At 44.8% G+C, this 13,776-nt stretch overlaps 1 protein-coding gene across 1 annotated transcript in view; it reads right to left on the bottom strand.

The window, feature by feature from the left end:
• Positions 1 to 11,793, bottom strand: part of C5 (complement C5) — a 478,994-nt gene extending 467,201 nt beyond the window's left edge. Inside the window, exon 1 of the mRNA XM_069609527.1 lies at positions 11,625 to 11,793. The gene's annotated coding sequence lies outside the window, so the exon portion shown is untranslated. The remainder of the gene's footprint in view (positions 1 to 11,624) is intronic.
• Positions 11,794 to 13,776: the final 1,983 nt, after the last annotated feature.

The following is a 13,776-nucleotide window of genomic DNA, read 5'->3' as shown; positions in this document are numbered from 1 at the left end:
CTGTCCACAACATAGCATGGAACTACGGTTTTATTCATTAGAGAAAAATTGTTGCAGCTAAAGGACAGAGGTAATCAAGTGACTCTTATCCTTCTGGACCTCTCCATGGAATTCGATACTGTGGAGCACAGTATTCTTTTGCAACACCTAGAGAAGGTAATGAACATTTCAGGCACTGCCTTGGCCCGGCAGAATTATTTCCTAAAAGATCAAAAACAGAAAGTTCTGATGGGAAATTTTGTCTACACTAGCTATGCTATACTCTGCGTTGTACCGCAGGGCTCGGCATTGTCCTTTCTACTCTTTAATGTCTATATGTATCCTTTGGCTCAATTGATAGAGGAGAAAGGGTTGATTTGTCAGTTATATGCTGATGACACCCATATTTTGGTTGACCTTCATAGCAACTCCAATGAAAGTCAAGTGGTGAAAGAATGCTTAGGCACTGTAAATGCTGGATGCAGAATTTATTTTATGATTAAATGGAGAAAAAACTGAAATGTTATTGCTAGGGCGGGTATGGCATACCCGTCTATCTTTTGTATGGCCTACTAGGCTTGAAGTTTCTCCCTTACCTGTTGATTCGGTCAGGAATCTGGGCATTATTTTCGACTACCAATTGTCGTTTGCTAAACAGGTAGATGTGGTGGCTAAAACTGGGCACTTTCATCTCTATACTATTACTAGCTGTGTCAACCTTCTTGTCAAATAACATATTAAAATCTTGGTTCAAGCAGTCTTTTTATCACAAGTCTAATATTACCTATCTATCTATTTGGGTATCTCAAAGAAAATCCTCCTCAAAGCTGAGGCAGTGGTAAACCGCACAGTATGGTTGATCTACGGTTTAAGAATGTTCGATCATGTCTCAGAGGTAAGAAGTTCCTTGCACTGGTTACCTGTGGAGCCCCAAATTGAGATGAGAGTCTTGATGCAGTTTTGGAAGATTGTCCATGGTGCTGCCCCTCGTTACCTCATCAATATGGCCCTACCTTATTTGCCAAATTACTCCTTTAGGTCTAGCTCTAAGGACATATTGGCAGTAGGTAAACATACCAAAACCCGTTATGGGAGCAGATGGATTTGCACCCGACGATGTACCTTATGGAATAAGCTTCCACTTGACTCAAGCAGCACATGGTTGCTTTTGATGTTCCTTAAACCTGTCTTATGGTAGTGTTTCTGTTGGGTACGCCAGAGCCTACATCCTTTGATGAGTTGAAGCCAACAAACCTGTAGGACCGTTTTTGTTATACCTCATCCCCGTTCCCCCCCTCTCTTTTGTCTTGTTGCACCTTGAAACACATTTTTCTGTATAGGCACATTATAAATATACAATAAATAAATACATAAATAAATAAAACCTACTGCAGTCCTACCAATCTGCAGCACAGAAACAGCTACCATCAATGTGATCAACAATGCCATTAAAATCCTTGATGATGGTCATCCTTGCCTCCTGGTTCTCCTTGACCTCTCAGCAGCATTTGACACAGTAGACCACCAAACACTCACCGACAAACTACATCGCTGTGGAGTTCCCCAAGGATCCATCCTCTCCCCTGTGATCTTCAATCTTTACATAGAGCTGCTTCCAACCCTCCATGCTCCATACAACATCCACATCCACCAATACACAGATGATACACAGCTCTACATCAAGATATCCTCCATCTAAGACATCCACAGGCTCAAGGCCTGCCTCTCATTTATCAAGTCGTGGATGCCCACTGCTTACCTGAAGCTCAAACCCGCCAGGATAGGATGCCTACTGCTGACCAACAGCACTGAACATGCGGACATCAAGACATGGCTCTCTATTATGTACCTTGAGGGCTTCACACCCTAGCTGGCCGCTTGTACCAAGGCCCTTGGGTTTGACACTGACAGACATCTCTCTTTCAAACAGCACATAGCAAGGAAGACACAAAAAGCTTGGTACCAACTTTCTCTCCTGTGAAAAATAAAGCCCTTAATCTCAGAAAACAACTTCAGATCTGCTGTCCAAGCCTTGGTCCTCTTCCACCTGGATGGTGGCAATGCCCTTTTGGAAGGCCTGTCCGGCAACTACCATGAGTGCCCTAATATGTGTCCTCCATGCTGCAGCATGACTCAAAAGGACTCCACAAATTCAACCACATCACCCCAAACCTCATCGAACTGCACTGGCGCCTGCTGCAAGCCCCTATTATTTTCAAATCCTGCTGCATCATATACAAAGCTGTGCACCTGAAATCCCAAAGTTACATCACTGAGAAACTCAGCATCTCCGAAGGCCTACGATCCACCAGAAGTAAAGACGTATGCAGACTTGAACTCTGAGGATGCAGGAAGGAAAAAAACAGAAGACATACCTACTCTGTCTATGCCCCAAGACTTTGGAACCTCCTCCCCATCAACATCCAACTCACCCTTTCTCTTCTACAGTTCAGGAAGGAGCTCAAGACCCTCCTCTTCAAGGGATGGCTGTCAGGAACTTACATTGTCCGCGGTCCCGGAATTGGGCTCCTACCACGCTCCCGCTTCTGTGCTGACTCCAGAACCACCTTGTGGTCTCGCCGCCATGCCCACGGGGGTCTCTGTGGCACCATGGATTTCTCGCGTTGCCCTCCCCCAACACCCCACCGTGGCAGTGGTGTTTTCGGCAGCTCGCCTGGGGTTGTGCGGTCACAGCGCATAGTGCGATATCATTGGAGGTTGCCATAGCGTCTCCTGGACGCTCGACATACTAGTTCTCCTGGTCACGTGACCAGCACAATGTCACGTGGCTGAATTACCAGGAAGTAGCTATAAAAGGCCCAAACATCAGTTGCTCATTGCTTCTACTGGATTGCATTTTGGATATTCCCTGGTTTTTGGTTTTTTGACCCTGGAATTTTCCTCTTGGATTGTTACTGGACTTGCCTTGTGTACTGGCGACCTAGACTCTCTTCTGTCTTCAAAATGAACTTTGGACTTTGGATTTTTCTACCCAGATGACTTCCCTGGAAGTTGCTGCTGGAACATTTGACTTTTCCATCCTGTGCATTTCATCACCTGAGGGGAGGGGTTCCCTGCTCCTGGGTTTTTTCCCTCCCTTCTTTCGTTCCACTACTGATGCCCAGTTAGGTAGGTTAATTACCTGTCTTCGTACTCTGTTGTTCTTCATAATATTGTGTCCTAACATTGTTCTTCCTTTCAGACTGCCTGAGAATCTGGTGGTGCAGTCCTAGTTCACCTGTGGCCCCAATAACTGGTTAGCGAGTGGCTTTGACCTCCCTGACTGGTGCTTGGGGACTGAGGTATTTAGTCCACTCGGGAGTCCACATCTTGACAATGGCACCTCCCTAACACCTATGTCCATACAGCATCCACTCCCCACCTTACCTGAGATTGGGTGATCTGATCCCCACATTTCCTTCCCTGGTTACTTGTAGATCCATTGCTGACTATTGCCCGCCCTCTCCTGTTGTTAGATCCACAATCCCTTGTTTCTCTGCTTCCCTAACGATGTTACTCCCCCTATGATTGTAAAGAGCTCTGTTGCTTACCAAAGCTAGGTCTGCGCTAAAAAAAATACCCTAATATACTAATAATAATACTAATGACGTAGTTTTATTGTGTCTTGTGTCCATGTTTTATATTTGTACTGTTTATATGTCTAATTTGTATCACGTCTTGATACAGTGTATGCACTTTATAAATAAATGTTACTGCTGCTACTAGTGCTGCTTGGAGCACTCCAGACTTTAACCTTTTAGGCTTCCTAAGATGTTCTAAACTAGCAAATGACTTATAGTTCAGGCCTATAACTGCGGTTAAATTCAGACGGGATATTCAATGTGCTTTCACTTTACACGCACCCACATCCAGCCCGGGGAGCCTGACCTGGGCAGATAATGGTTGTTAATATATTGCCTGACCTTTGTAAATGGAACGTATTTAAAGCCACAAGGGCCAGCTTGTACTTCACAGATAAAACCCCTGGTAAACAGTGCAAGACACGCAGAGTGGATGTTGTGGCCGTTCAGGTCCAAGGGATGAGTTGAATGATATTGACTCCCTCTTGGGCATTACCAGAGACAACCACAGTCCATTTCCTCCACTCTGAGCTGGTGAGAGGGGATACTCATGGCAGTGCATGGTTGGGCTAGCTGCAGTCCCTCGTTGCGGGCTTCTGCTTGGACTGGCAACCACCTCATATGTACGTGCTAATAGCTTTTGTGGAATGGGAACAGAAGAATATCTTTCAGCCAATGTCAGCCCTGACCAGAACCACCCCATCCCAGACAAGCACAGGGCACTCCCCTGATCGCTTTCCTGCAAACTGAAGATACAATAACTGATCGCCGATCAAATATTCACGGAAGCCAATCACCAGAAGGCCAGACTTCAACCAAGATGCCACCCGTAAGGTGGATAACCGCTTTGAAGTGGCCTCAAAAAAGTAAAATAAACATATTCTTTCTTTTTAGAATTTTGTAAATGGTATTTTTTAATTTGTTTGCATGTAACTCCTTTGAGCTGTGGGCAAATATAAAAGGTGAAATACATGCCTGTGTCAGTAGTGCGCCATTCATTAAAAAAAAAAACAAAGATGCACTGGAATGGGTTAAAAAAAAAGTACTTCAACTACTACCGTCTTTCATTTATTAGGAAAGGGAAGATTTCCCAGCAAGGTTTTCAGGTGATCTTTACCCCTTCATTGCACTCTTTCTGCGGGGGCGGCTTGCACAAACAAATATTACACAACATTCCACAAGTTGAAACAAATAATGCAGTTAAGTATGGCCCCTCTGGTGTTGCCTTTATAAAAGAAAATTTGCCAAGGACACAGGTTCAGGTGACAGAGCCAGAAAAAGGCTATGGATCAAAGGTCCTGTTTGTGTTCAGTTAGGCTGTGATTTCCGGGCAGTGGGGCTGCCTGTCAGATCAGGACATAGGATCACTGATAGGATCACTGGTTTGGTCACTGCCTTTCTGTTGACCAACCTTGACTAAGGGGGTCCATGGATTCAAATTGGCCCCATGTCATGAAGGTCATGTTCCTCTAGCCATATCTTTTAATCCGACAGCAGTTTGCTATATCGGGCATGCAGTTCTGAATTTACATCATAGATATTATACTTAATATTATTTTTATTGGGGTATTTATTAAGCGTGAATCTAGCTTCGAGAAGCAACAGAGAGCTTTACAAGTCATAGGGCGGATAAAAAGGTTAGGGAGTGGGGATCTAACAACAAGAGAGGGAGGGCAATTGTCAGCAATGGATCAGCAATGGATCTACAAGTAACCAGTGGAGGAAACAGTGGAGCTCAGATCACCCAGTCCCATATGAACCTCCAAGTCCAATCCCATAAAGTGCTGTTGGATAAATAGCCAGGACTGGATAAAGGTGCACTTGATCGCATTGGGACAGTTTGCAGTTGCAGGCAACGGTATAAGTAAGGGCAACAGAGTAGCACCGATCTCCCGCCCTCGCCTCTACCTCCCTATTGGTTCATGCACTGCTGAAGACACTTCATGGAAGAGGAGGTGACAAGCTCTGTTTTGGAATGCTTTGCTGGCGGGAATAATAGGGCTGGATGTGCAGATCCTTTCGTTTTTTTCAGGATTTAGGACACAGTAGGTTTGGTGTTTAAGTAAACGCAAGCTTCATCCGGCACATTGCACCAGTTTGCTGATCTTCTGTCCTGCAGAAAAGGATAGAAGAGCTATAAGCATGTGTGGGAAGCTGCCCTGGTGGATGATTGCGGGATTCAGTCGCTGCAGAACACTGCAGTTCACATGAGTGTTTGAAGTAAATCATAACCTTGTCCTGTGTGAGAGGTCCCATTTAATTGTGACATTCTTGAACCTTTATGGAGTATGGAGCAGGGACTTTGATTCATAAAAATGCCAGGGTGGAAGAGCTGACTCCACACTCATGATGACATCAGTGATCCAAAACAACGCTCAGCAGTCAACATTCCCTAACGAGACCACATAACCACAGCGAGAAGAAACGCTCATTGGCTTCCAATTCAAAAAATAATCTTTTCAATACTCTATCACCCACAAATGCATCTCCATAATGCCCCCCCCCCACCATATCTTGCTCTGAGATTCACAAGAGCCCTGTCCACAAGACCAACCAGAACTGCATATGCCAACAGGCTTATGCTCCCCAAAATCTGTCTATCAAGAGTGGGCGGATCGAGCTTCCCAGTCTTGGCAGCAAAACTGTGAAACGCTCTCCTCCCCTCGCGGAGAGACGAACAATACTATTGGATCTTCTGGAAGCATTTGAAAACTTGGCTCTTCACCTAAGTCACATGGCCAAAACAAGCCATGTCTTCTTCTACAACATTATTCTACAGCCTGCTTTGCATAATGTTCTGTTATTTCTCCATGTAAGCTGCGCCTTGATGCCTAAGGGTTTAGAGCGCAATACAAATGTAAAATAAATAAAATAAATAAATATGAACTGACATCACATTATCTTCAAACCCTGGTAACATCAGCGGAAGTGGCATTGCAAAGGTTAAAAACCGACAATCGCAGTAGGCACGAAAGCAGAAAATAAGTCCACTATAGTTACAGAAAATATATGAAATAATATGCTTCTTAATATGCATAGGTGGAGCCAGTATATGCCAGGGGAACACTGTGAGGGGTCAGAATTGGGAGGCAGACACAAAGTTGTAATATTCTCAACATCAAACATCTTTGTTAACAACAAAAAGGTTGGATGAAGGTCTCTCTTTCCCTACCTAGGATCAGTCTAGTCAAGTCGTCAAAATGTATAAACTGTTCCTATTTCCAAAAGATACTAATCTGACCCTCATGCTAAAAATTATCAACTAAGTGTGCAAGGAAATATCTTTTACCTTATGCTTGGCAAAAGGTGTTCATAATCAAAACAAATGAATAAATAAATCCAATAGAAGCAGTTTTCTCCAGTAAAACGTCCTTGGATCCAGAGGGTGGTTCCCTTCCCCTGAATATTTAGGGAGGATGGCGAAAGTGTCTCTTTCAATTAACAATTTCTTGAGGATGGCAAATGTATCTTTCAAACAACAGTTCCTTTAAGATAGCAAAAATGTCTCTTTCAAATATTAATTCATTTAGGAGGGCAAAAATGTCTCTTTCAAACTATAGTTCCTTGAGTATGGCAAAAGTGTCTCTTTCAAACAATAATTCCATAACAATGGCAAACATATTTCTTTTAGACAATAGTTCCTTCAGGATGTCAAAATTGTTGTATGTATACTTCTTAACCATGTGCACTGGGGAGGTAATCCCAAGGACGAGATGCCTCGTCCTTGGCACTTAAAGGGTTATACAACTTTGATGGACCTCCTAGTACACTCCCCTGCCAGGAATCCTCTTTTACCATGTGCTTTGTAAAATAAGTGTGTTTCTTTGTACAACTTTGATGGACCTCCTGGTATACTCCACTGCCAGGAATCCTCTTGTAGACTCTTCAGATACCCTGGTATACTCCGCTGCCAGATATCTTGCTACGAACTTTGAGTGGATTAACTGGTATACTCTCCTGCCAGGAATCCCCTTTTGGTTTATGAACATCCCCTGGTATACTTCTGTGCTAGGTATCTCCCCCCAAATGTCCATTGCCTGGTGTGTTCCTTTCACCGGGACTTTTTCAGTTTCAATATCCTCAGGATTACATGGTATACTCTCCTGCCAGGAATCCCCTTTTTGGGTTATGAACATCCCCTGGTATATTTATTTATTTATTTATATTTATATAGCGCGCAAGAAGCCCAGGGGCATTGAGGCGCTGTTACTTGCAATAACTTAGTTACATGGTACAGGCATGAAAGCGATTGATAACACATTATGAATACTACAAGATATCATACTGTTGTTACATATATTGCATTGGGACGTATATTACAACATATATGATAAGTATTCGTGCTGGTGTGTCGGGTCTTATGTGAAGAGGGTAGTTTTCAGAGTTTTGCGGAAGGTGGTGAGGGAGGCCTCCCCTCGGATAGTGGGAGGTAGGGCATTCCAGTGAGTGGGCGCTAGATAGGGGAAGCTGGATCCGCCCGCTTTTACTCTTTTTGTATAGTTCTCTGCCAGGTATCTCCCCACCCCCAAATGTTCACTGCCGGGTGTGTTCCTTTCACCAGGATGTCTTCTCAGATTCAATGTCTTTTAACATTACACATTTATATCACTTTACTGTGTTTCTATTTGATTGAGGTATGACTTGTTCCAACTTTCCCCACATTGATATCCCATATATGGGGACTTGTTCAAATTCTGCTGCTGTGCTTATTTCTTTAACATTTATTTGCTTAGGGTTATACTTGCTCCAACTTTCTCCATACTGGCCTTCCATATATGGAGACTTGTTCAAGTTCTGCTTTTGCACCTCATTTGTTTGCTATGCAAATATTCCTATATGTTTTGCTGGCTGACATGCCAGTCGGATTGCCCCAGAGCCACCTATGGCTTTGGGCGGACTCAGCAGTGATTTGTAGCATCCCTGACCTATGGCACGTCGTTGCGGTAAAGCCACCTCTCTGGCGCAGCCTCCGTAGCTCTGCAGACCTTGCTCCAGCTCTGCCTACATCTTCCAGCGGACCCGTCGGCTTCTCTCCGCGACCGGGACAAAAGACCTCTGCCTTTCAACTTGACCGTGTATCCGCTAGCTCTGCTGGCGGTGTTCTGACAGTCCTTCAGCTGTACCTGCAGCATCTCTCCAGGTCTCGTGCCATGCTGGTTAGTAGCTCTGGGGATTGCAGGCTGCCTTCAGGAATTGTCTGCCCTCTCAGTCTTCTCCAGTGCAGTCCTTTTTCATACCGCTTCCTTCTCCTGCTCTCTCTGCAGTTCAAGTGCGGACAGCATTTTTAAATGTCCAGCACACTTGTGATCTTTCAAAACAAATAGTCTGCACATTCAGATTGGAGTTTTCTTCAATCTGCATTTACTCCTCACACTTCTTCCTTGTCTCAATACTTGGGGCTTTATGGGAGTTGGAATTCACATAATTTCTAAGATTTCTATAGTGACATTGTTCAGAGTTTTTACTTAAGAAAACATTGGGAAACAGCAGATGTTAGGTTTATGTTAAATGTGTGTGAGGTATGAATGTTATCTTGACTAGAGTGATTTCCAAGAAGGTTTTTCTGGGTTTGACAATGAGAGGGATTTATATAGTGACAACATGTCACCAATGACTTAAAATGTATGAGGTTTTCTTCTCTAGTAATAGAAGAATACCACGTCTCTCCTAATGGGGTCACCACCTCTCCCCAGGGGCGTAGGAGACCCATAAAACTGGGGAGGACAGGGGACACCTTGGGACTTTGCTTTTTTTATTTATGTATTGTGGTTTCGGTGACCAACCCTCTGTGGTTACGTGGGGACTTTCAATTGCCCAACATTACATTTCACCATAACCGTACCCAATTTAAGCTCAATATATGTATTTTAAAGCAACCCTGCACAGCGCCCACATACAATCCCACAGGGGCCTATAACACAGGAATGCGCGGCACAGAGACCGCTACCCAGAGCAATTTTATGGCCTGTGACCCCAACCCCTCCACCCCACTCTTCCACTGGCTGCTCATTGTGTGCATAGGAACCATTTGTGCTCTTCCGTGGATAAAGGCGTTTGCCCACCCCTGCACGCATGTGGCCATTTGTCCTAAAGAAATGAAAAATGGCTACACGCCGTACCAATTACAGACCCCCCATCCCTATTACGAACTAAAACTCCTTCCTCATATGTTCACCTCCTGTACTTTGACCATGACACAATGTTCCTTCCTTGCTGGAAACTGAAACTCTCCTTCACTCGAACACTGAAACTTGAGGACACTGGAACCCTTCCAGCACTCCTAACACCTGATTATTAAAGAGGAATTACGTCCATTGCCGCAATAGGAGATACCATCCTACTACCCGCAGACCTACCACCCTTGGCTCACCCATCGTGCTCCTTCCATTCATTTCTGTTATTATACTGCACATATAATTATTAACTGACAGCCCCCCAGCACGACCAAACCCATTCCATTCAATTCAGGCCCCCCCAACCTCTTGTCCTCTGCAAAATGCAGTGTGCGCCTCTCTCTTGAGCGTGAACTACAACTCCTATAATGCACCTGAAAACATGCCCAAACCCCTTCTCCACGGGCACCCCATGTAATCCTTTCATTGTAATATGTTGATTGTTCTACCTGTTAGGTGACCTGTGGCAAAACCCGATGATACATTGCATTTGGATAAAACCACTTTGCGTGTCTTATCAAATCACCTTGTCCTTCAAGCGCTTCTTACGGACTAGGAACGGGGCAGGCATACACATTACCCGCGACTATTTCAAACTTGCCCCCACCACAGCTGAATCACAATCAAGGGCATGTTCCTCCAAATCTACTTGTCCTATGTGGCAGCCAGCAAGCCTGGGGCCGTTCAATAGTGGAGTGGCAGCGTTTTGTCAGCCCATCCAGGTTGTTTCTTTCGTTGAAAGGCAGGATCAAAATGCATTCTGTTTCAATGGAAGTAAAAACCAGTTCATGTTGAGAGGTTCAACGAGGAAAACCTAGCTCCGAAACAAACATAAATGCTCAAAATGCTTTGAAAATGTCATCATTCAAGATCCAGCCTCTAAACGCAAGGCAGGATCAAAATGTATTGAAAGATTCAGTGGGGGAAAAAACAGCTCCAGAGCAAGACCTAGTGCTCAAAATGCATTCAAAGTGTCATCAGTGAAAAACTAGCCTTTAGACGCATAGGAGGAGAGAGGGACAAACTAGCTCTGAAAAACACTTACACGCTCAAAATGCATTGAAAATGTCATCATTCAATATCCAGCCTGAAAACTACAAGGGAGTATGCACACGTGTTGAATGGATTAACAGATGGTAACACTCAGAAAAGCTTAAAATGCATTGAAGATTTCATCAGTGAAAAAGCCTGTAAACAGCCGTACATTTTCATCTTGCCTTGTGGGAGAATAGTTGCTAAATATATCAGTATTCGAAGTAACAAAGCATGGAAACCCAATACAAAATGGGAATCCACCAGAATTCTCAGTTACCAAAACGCAAGGGAAGGGTGTATTTTGAAGCTGTTTTTGTTGGTCTTTGGAACGTTTCAATACGTTTTGTTCCTCACTAGTAGTTTACAGGCTGTATGCTGAATAATGGATTTTTCAATGCATTCTGAGCACTTTTGCGTCTGTTGGAGCTCATTTTTTTGTCTCTTGGCCTATCAAGAGGTGGTAATCCTGCCTTCAAGTTTACAGGCTGGATTTTGCCTTTTTAATGCATTTTGAGCATTTCCATTTACCAGTTTTTTTCCTTCCGATTCAATACATTTTGATCCTGCCTTGTGTGTTTCTAACAACAGGAAGTGTTAGAAATACATCAGGATTCAAATTTTCAAAAAGCACAGAAACTAAATGCATAATGTGGCTGTGAGTTGTTGGAAACCTTCCAGAATTATTTACCAAAACCGACGCGATGACATGAAGGAAGAAGGCAGCTGGAAGAGAGAAGGCAGGTGAGAGGAAGGGAAAGGACACAGGATCACTAGCGTCTAAACCAGAGAGCAGGGAAGCGAGTGGTTGAAACACGAGGCGGTTCAGTGAGCAGGGACAGTCAGAAAGGAAGAATACCTCTGTGCAGCTGGTAGTTTCAGGGGGTGATTTGTTCACTCTTCCAGCTACGGGCGTCGGCATCGCAGCAGGAGGCAGGGAGCAGTCTAAATGACTCTCACCTCAGGCTCACACACTCGAAGCCTAGCAGCACGCGTTGCTGCGGCTGCCTGCTGCTATTGCTGGCTTCTGGAAGGTGAGGAGGAGGAGGCTGGCAGGCTGCGCAGCAGTGCACTGCGCCCTCCAGGCAGGGCTTGGCTGGCACGTGCCGCATTCCCCGGGGGTGGGGAGGAGAGAATTGCACGAGCTAGAGGTGTTGTCAACAACTCTTGCTCGTGGTCCTGCGTCGTTCTCCTCCTCTCCCCCTCCCCCAATGTTGTTGTGAATGGAATGGATAGAATCCACCCGGCTGGGCCTGCACCTGCTGCGTGCAAACTTCAGAGTCACTTCAGAGTCTGAAGTTTGCACGCATCAGTGCACATGGCACATGCTGCTGCAGAGCAGCACAAACTGGGGGGGATGAATGCTACTGTATCCCTGCACTTAAGATTGTGGGGGGGATTTGTCCCCCGTGCCACCCATGTCCTACACCCATGCCTCCCCCTGACAGTCGTCTCCTCCCATGTGATCCTCCCTCATAATACCACCGAGGGTCAGGATCAGGTAACAGCTGCCGTTCCCTGGCCACATACGAAGAGGCCTTTGCTGGGGAATCAGTGATGACTCCACATGATTCATCACAACACACTGTCGAGACATCATAGCCCAAGGACACAGCTTTCATTCCAGTGCAGTTGCCAATGAGCAATTTATAGCATTTAATGTCAGCTATCGTCATTGTAGACCTAATCCAGTCTCACATGGGCAGGTACTGTAATAATGTTCAGCCCTATGTGGCCATGTTCTGCCATAAAATGCAACGCACAGCCACATAAGAGCAGATACACCTTTACTCTTCCATGTACAGCTTTATATGACAGGCAGTGGTTGATTTGTGGGTGTGTTTGCCAGGGCTCAGCCATGGCACTTATTTCGCAGCCCTGACACATATTTATGAGCCCAGTTTGATTAAGTTGTGGTATTTTGGCAACTTTATTATTTTAATTGTCAGTCGTAGTAGCAAAACAATCAACAACAGTGTAGCCTAGTTTGCCAGGTCATGGCTTATTATCCATTTTCATGAATAACAATGAGTTGAAAGGTGACAATGCAAGTCTCTCATGCTAGCCATGCCTGCACATTGCTCCACTCAGCCTGCATAACATTGGTGCAGATTCTCTACATTAATACCCAGCAGCACTGCCGCAGCAGGGTGAGTTGGCAACACAGGACAGACACCAGTGAGCAGCCCCAACACAGGGACACAGTCAGTGTAAAGGCCAGTGTCGAAATGGAGTGCCTGTCACCAGGATCAACCTAAACAAGAAGACCTCACTGCAGTGTTTGACATGAAATGTCATTAGTTCAGTAATGGTTTTGCCTGTATTTGTCCATCAATTCACCATAGGAGGAAAGCATGTCTGCTCTTTTGTCTGTGGTTAGATGGTCAATATGTTCCACTTGCCACTGACAGAATTATAACAAAATGTTTATGTTGATGTGTTTTAAAGAAAAACTTAAACATTTGTTATTTCGAGCCACATCTAATAAATGTCGACACTGCTAGGGTCAGATCATTCATCCCCTTCAATGAACCGGGGGAGTTTCAGCTTAAACCCCAAATATGTTGACACTATATGGAGCACCCTGGTGTGTCAAAGGCGTGCTAGAAGACATCTGGGCCCTGGCACTTATTTTCTTACAAATTAAGCACTGATGCCAGGTACATCTATCCTATGAGAGAGGCGGCCTTACACACCCAGGTACGGCCATCATATGCAAAGCACTGCCTCATATGCCCATGTAGTCTTGTCGCAAATGTCACAGAGTGCACCGAGTGGGAAAGTCAAGACTAGCCACATGTCAATTTAATGTTTTTTATTAAGTCTTGTGACAGGGTCAGGAACCATGTCAAAGGGTATTGGGACTCCTCCAAACCTGGGACAGGTGGCCTTATAGGGTGTTTCCCAGAGCCAATACTGCCCATTGGTGGATGAGGAACTTGGTAGTCTCTGTTCCCCCCAGATGTGGTTACAATTTCAAAGTACCACTGGCAATCCCCCCATACCTAACT

This window comes from Ambystoma mexicanum, chromosome 8 (genome assembly GCF_040938575.1).
Source record: "Ambystoma mexicanum isolate Mex_15411 chromosome 8, UKY_AmexF1_1, whole genome shotgun sequence".
Lineage (NCBI taxonomy): Eukaryota > Metazoa > Chordata > Amphibia > Caudata > Ambystomatidae > Ambystoma > Ambystoma mexicanum.
This window is presented reverse-complemented; position numbering and strand designations above follow the sequence as displayed.